The sequence below is a fragment of the Coenobita brevimanus genome, chromosome 53 (genome assembly GCF_032717465.1).
Source record: "Coenobita brevimanus isolate Jiangsu-jjx chromosome 53, ASM3271746v2, whole genome shotgun sequence".
Classification (NCBI taxonomy): Eukaryota; Metazoa; Arthropoda; class Malacostraca; order Decapoda; family Coenobitidae; genus Coenobita; species Coenobita brevimanus.
Window position 1 is genome coordinate 15597757 of NC_137006.1, and position 6000 is coordinate 15603756.

Here is a 6000-nt window from a genome sequence, read left to right on the forward strand (position 1 = left end):
TTAGTATATTTTGTGAATGAAAAATGTTTGTATGCAGCTGCATTGTTTCATACCTTCCGCTTGTCTCAGGATCATATAATGTAGCAGAGTTCTGTGCTATGAGTAAAGATCTGCAAGGAGTTGAATATTGGTTTTTGGAGGTATTAATTTTCCTACCAATAAAAAATTAGGTGGGGCACGAGTTAATTTGCATCCCGAAAGTGCAGCCCAGAGCAAAAAGTTTGGGAACCACTACTACAGTATATGCAAAGGAAAACGGGAAAGAGAAGCGTGGCAATCAAAGGTGCAATCGTCTTCTCAGTGTAACAAGAAATGTTTATGATAAGATAATTATAAAGAGAGTTAAGATCACATCCGAGGAGTTTGGGGGTGAAGAACAATTATTATTATTATTATTATTATTATTATTATTATTATTTTTACGAACGGAAGAGGCTGGGGTGACCACATATTTAGAAAAGTATCCCGAAAAGGCAACTAAGCTGTACGCTGGTTTTATGAATCTGGATAAAACTTATGACGCAGTGGATAGACATGGAATGTGGAGGGTATTAAAAATATATGGAGTAGATGGGAAGTTGTAGAATGCTGTGAGGAGTATGTGTGCGGGCACCACACTTTCAGTACTTGTGAAGAGCGAATTAAGTGAGTTCTTTGATATGAGTGTTGATCTGAAGCAGCGATTTGTTGTTTCTCTGTGGCTGTTCAGTGTAGGCTATATAGGGATGTAAATGTTGGAGTACCTGTAATGAGAGAGGATAGGTGTGGATATTTCCTGTACCTTTGTTTGGTGATGATATTGTAGTGTTAAGTGAGGATGAATGTGAATTCTAAGTCTTGGTGAATGAGTTTCGGAGTTTATGTACGAAACGGAATCTGAAACTGAAGGTAGATGAGGGTGAACATATGGTCACTGACAGAAATGAAGTTACAGCATGCGCAGTGAAACTGGATGGTGAGGAAACGGACAATGTGAATGCATTCAAATTCTAACGAAATATAATATAAAAAGGGAGGAAGTGTAAAGAAGGAATAGCTTGAAAGGGTACAGACAGGTAGAACTGTTGTTGGTTAATTGAAAGCAATGGTAAAGGATAAAGAAATGTCAATGTAAATATAACAATAAGCGTTGCCAAGGCACTGCAAACCCGTCTCCGGCAGTCATTTGAATGTTGACGTATAAACATAACAGGGTATCTAGTCAGAGATGTCACATACCAATTTTGGGTTAAACCGAGTGAGTATGGACGATTTTATGCCCATTTGAAATTTTAGGCCCAACCCACGTGACACTGAACCCCCCTTACGCTAACTGGGGGGTGACCCCCCTTATGTAAAGAGCGATGTTATAGGATGCAGATTTGAAAGACGCACCTTTAGATTTTGGTATCATGTCGATATGGAGAATTTGAAAGGATTTATGGTGATAAAGCTTTTTTACCAGTCCCTGTTTATATACACTCTGGGGTCCCACAGCCTGGGCCTGGGCCCAGTTTGGGTCATAACCCATCATCACTGTAATTTTAGTTACAGTTGCACCAACTGTTTTCGTGTAAAGTTGTTAACAGACAGACAGACAAACAAACAAACAGACAAACCGAGTGAAAACAATACCCGCCTCCGAGCCCCTCCGGGGCGGGGACGGGTAAAAAATCGCTGGACGGCATATTGTGATCCTCACTCATGCGTATGAAAGAGAAACGTCGACCCTGTTGGAGTGGCATGTCACTAGTTGGAGCAGTGGTAATGAGTTATGAAACAGGAGAATGAGTGCTCTCATGGAGTGTTGTAGTGGGGGAGAGGAGGAAAGGGAATCCAAGAATGATATGGCGGTTTGGAATGGAGAGGTACATGACGGAGAGGTATGTGAGTAGGAGGGAAGGCAGTCAAATGACAGAGGACAGAGGAACGTGAAGACCATTTGTCTGTGACCACCCCTGACGAGGTTAAAGCTTCTGACACTATAGATAAATTGATTAATAGTTATGGCACATTCAGCAGTTTGATACGATGGCATTTTTTTTATTTGACTTCGCTCATTACCAGGCATATTCATTTATCTTAGAGTCTCTTATAATTGAAGGTATAATTGAAGGGGTATATCAAGCGAGAACAAAAAGAATAAACCTAATCAGTCTGAATGGATTAATAAATTTTTATTACATACGAGTATGGTATATCTTTTTTACTCGAACTTGGTCTAATATTGTCTTCCCCCCATCTCAAATGGTGAGTTCTAAGAGTAGATTAGAACTAGAATGACACTATAATAGTCTGGGAGAAATGTTATAAAAAGAGCAAAGAGCTTTAGTATTGTCTTTCTGAACAACTGAGGTACCTGGAATAAGCTGAAAAAACTCGAAAATCTACACTAAGTTGATGTGAATGAACTATTGTTTTGTCAATATTTAGAAGACACAGTAACGCAACAGAGTACCTTAAGATGCTGTGAGCCAGATTAAATGTTCTGAATTATTGTACCCTACTCTCGGACCCCTACACCTCCAAAGCCGTATTATGACAGCGGCCATTTCTCTCTGTCTGTCTGTCTCTGTCTCTGTCTGTCTGTCTGTCTGTCTCTGTCTCTGTCTGTCTGTCTGTCTGTCTGTCTCTCTCTCTCTCTCTCTCTCTCTCTCTCTGAGACGAAACTCCTTCTTGACTCTCTTATCAAACACCGACCCTCTGGACCTCCATTCCAGCTCACCTTTCATTCTCTTCGACCAACTTTTCGTTCCAGAGTATTGATTTAGGTGAATTAACTACTTCACTCTCATGACAAAGTTAATGTTAACTCTCTGAAAATCCTATTAAACTAGGAGAACATGAACTATAAGCATTATACAGTCATTATTAATCCCTTCTGTACAAGAGATCGTGCTTAAGTTCACTAAAATTAATTGAAGGTAACGAAAATACAGTTACAAAAAAAAACGTAACCTGATTCAAGATGTTAACCCTGGAGTTATTATTGCTTTGTCAAAAAACACATCGAAAGGTGAAAATTATTCTATATGTATACGAGTATGGTTGCAAAAAGAGAGTCTCTCTGAAATGTACTACATGTCTGAAGTTTCGAGACATTGATGCAAGATTCGAATCTGCTTTGACTCAAGCCATACCTTTTCTCTGCACCACCCAACTTTACATGTGGGAATGATGATTTAGCAGAATTTCGTTCTGGAAGCAATTTTGGCCTCGGCAGGAAACTCTTCGAAAGAGGTGGCAACTTAGTTTTATAGGATTTCTAATCACTGTACAGTTGCTGTAAATAATCAGTCTACAAACTCCGGGTTTCTAGATTCTGGAGTTGCATCTGATCCTGCTGATAATTCTTCATCACTGCAGTTTAGCAAACATTTGTCATGTAAAGTCCAAGGGTTCCTAAGTAACAAAGCACTGTTGATATGTACTTCGTTATATTCAATATCTTCTGTATTTCTGAGGTGCCAAGCCAATGAGTAATGTTCGGGTATGCCTTAGTATTTATGTTATGAAAAAAAAAAAAATGCATGTATGGAGAAGTATTGTGTTCCGAATTTATGAAACAGTAATAAAATCTGTTCCATAACCCTGAAAATGATTTACACTGATGGAGTTTTCAACTACTGAATCTAGATCCTAGCCCACTCGAATACTGCTGATGAATTAACAATGTATTATGGTAAACTTCTGAAATCTGACTTGGCTGAGATGCCAAGCCCCGTGATGATTAATAAATTTCAATCATTATATATATATATATATATATATATATATATATATATATATATATATATATATATATATATCGGTAGAGACGTGACCTGCCGTTCTAATGGACCCAGGTTCAAATCCCCGTTGGGGCAGGGAACAGTTTAAGGATTTGAATTTCATTAAATCAGGCTTTACTGATCTGCCAGAAGACCCGCCGACATGTCGTAAAAATACCCCCGCTAATAGCAACACACCAGTCCTGTATGAGACAGCCCTAGCATGTATTCAATATGGACGGTGGGTGTTAGCGCCGAAGTGGTGACATAAAGAGGTGTATGGTATGTAGGAGGACTGTTGGGCCTTGATAGCAGGCTGTGAAGCCTATGCCCAGAGTCGAACACATATTATATATATATATATATATATATATATATATATATATATAGATATATAGATAGATAGATAGATATATATATATAAATATATATATATATATATATATATATATATATATATATATACTGTATATATTAGACCGGGTCATGAGATCCCCTCCAAAAAAAATTAAGTCCAGTTTTCTTTGTATATAAGAGGGGAAAACTTTACCCCTATATAAAGGCAATATAACTGCAAAATATTATATCCGTATCATGTAAGGAAGAGGTGGCGTCTGGACACTTTATTATGCAGCCCTTAGCACACTGTGACCGTGCACTACCCAGAACTCACCACGAGGAGGTGGCTGCAAATGGAGTTCCACACCTAACCCACCCTATCCTCCCTTCCATTAAACTGTGCCAGATTTACTCTGCTTTGAAATCTTTCTTTGATTCGAATGCTGGCATTATTTTTCTTGAGTATGTTTCTTATATACCCATCTCTGTTTCTGTAACCATAAGCTTTTACAGATGCTTCAGTCACCAGCTTTACTGTACGTTCAACTGACTGAGTATGGCAAGGATACTTTGAACATAGCTTTTCCACAAGTTCAGGATTTTCAACATCAATCAAATTATTGAGGAGTGATGGTTCTTTAAAATCCACCACATCTCAGCTGATCATTTGAGTATAATGATCTGCCCCAAAATTTATCTCTGGTACTTTGAATTGCCTTCTCTCTCGTCTCGGGTTGTTTCTTGCTGCTAGAATTGTCTTCACGCATCTCTCTGATGTCAATATCTTCATCAAATGCCATGCCCAAAAGCATGTTTTCCGGGTGGGCATAGAAAGCGCTTGTTTGAATAGTCTGGGTAGCAGCCTTATATGCTCCCAAGTATTCATCTTTCATATATTTGATCTTCGTTGCGGCACTGAATAGATGTTTTGAGCCATTGACACAGGAAGGATTTGTCTTAATCTCAAATCAGGTCGGAATGTATACAGTCATCAAATATTTGGCTAATGTTTTCAATGGTTTGGAAGGAAGAGGTACTGAGCATATACAGTCTTAAAATTCTTGCACATGCTGTTAGCCATCTTGAATGTGCTAATGGGCCTGGTTCAACTGAAGAGAATGATGCAGGAATTTTTTCAGATAACACTGTATACCATATAGTCAGAATATATTTTTGATCCTTACTTATATCTAGCTCTGAATAGGCTCATAAAACTTCTTTGCATCATCTACTGGGATTGGTTTAAAATTTACCACAGGGAGGTTACTAACTGTTTCTCCTATCTTCTTCCCAATCTTTCGTTTGAATGCTGTGGGCCCTGAGGTTTCACCATCCAAATGTTTAAATATATTCCGAAATAGAAGCTCACTGAAGTGTAACAAACATATAAGCCATTGCAAAGGACGGTTAAGAAAGTCTTCATTCTATTTTATTGCTCCGCCCTTTGTCTCTGTGTTAACAGGTGTACCATCACACCCTGCTGCAACAAGCATCTCAGTCTTCAGCCCACAGTTCTTCAAGCACTCAGAAATAGCAGGTGCTGTTCCTCCATCAGGAGTTACATGGTCAAGGCATTCAGAGTGTGTCTCTTAACTAGTGAAATGTGTTCCTCAAATTTGCTTACTTGGTGAATGGACAGACAATCATATTCATCTTTTCTCTCTTTCAAGGTTAATGTTTTGTCTTTTTTCCATCAAAATACAGTGCTGTTATGTCTTCCTTTTCTGTATGCTGAAGCATTTCTCTGCCTGATTTTCTGGCACGTCTTAGTTTTGACGTGTCTATAACTAAATTCTTGTTTTCGGGTGAAAGACGTCCAGCACCCACCAGAGCGGAAGCGGCAGTTGAAGCAGAACCTCTATCACTCATACCATATCAATCAGCTTCTCTTGCATCCATTTCACAGTTGATT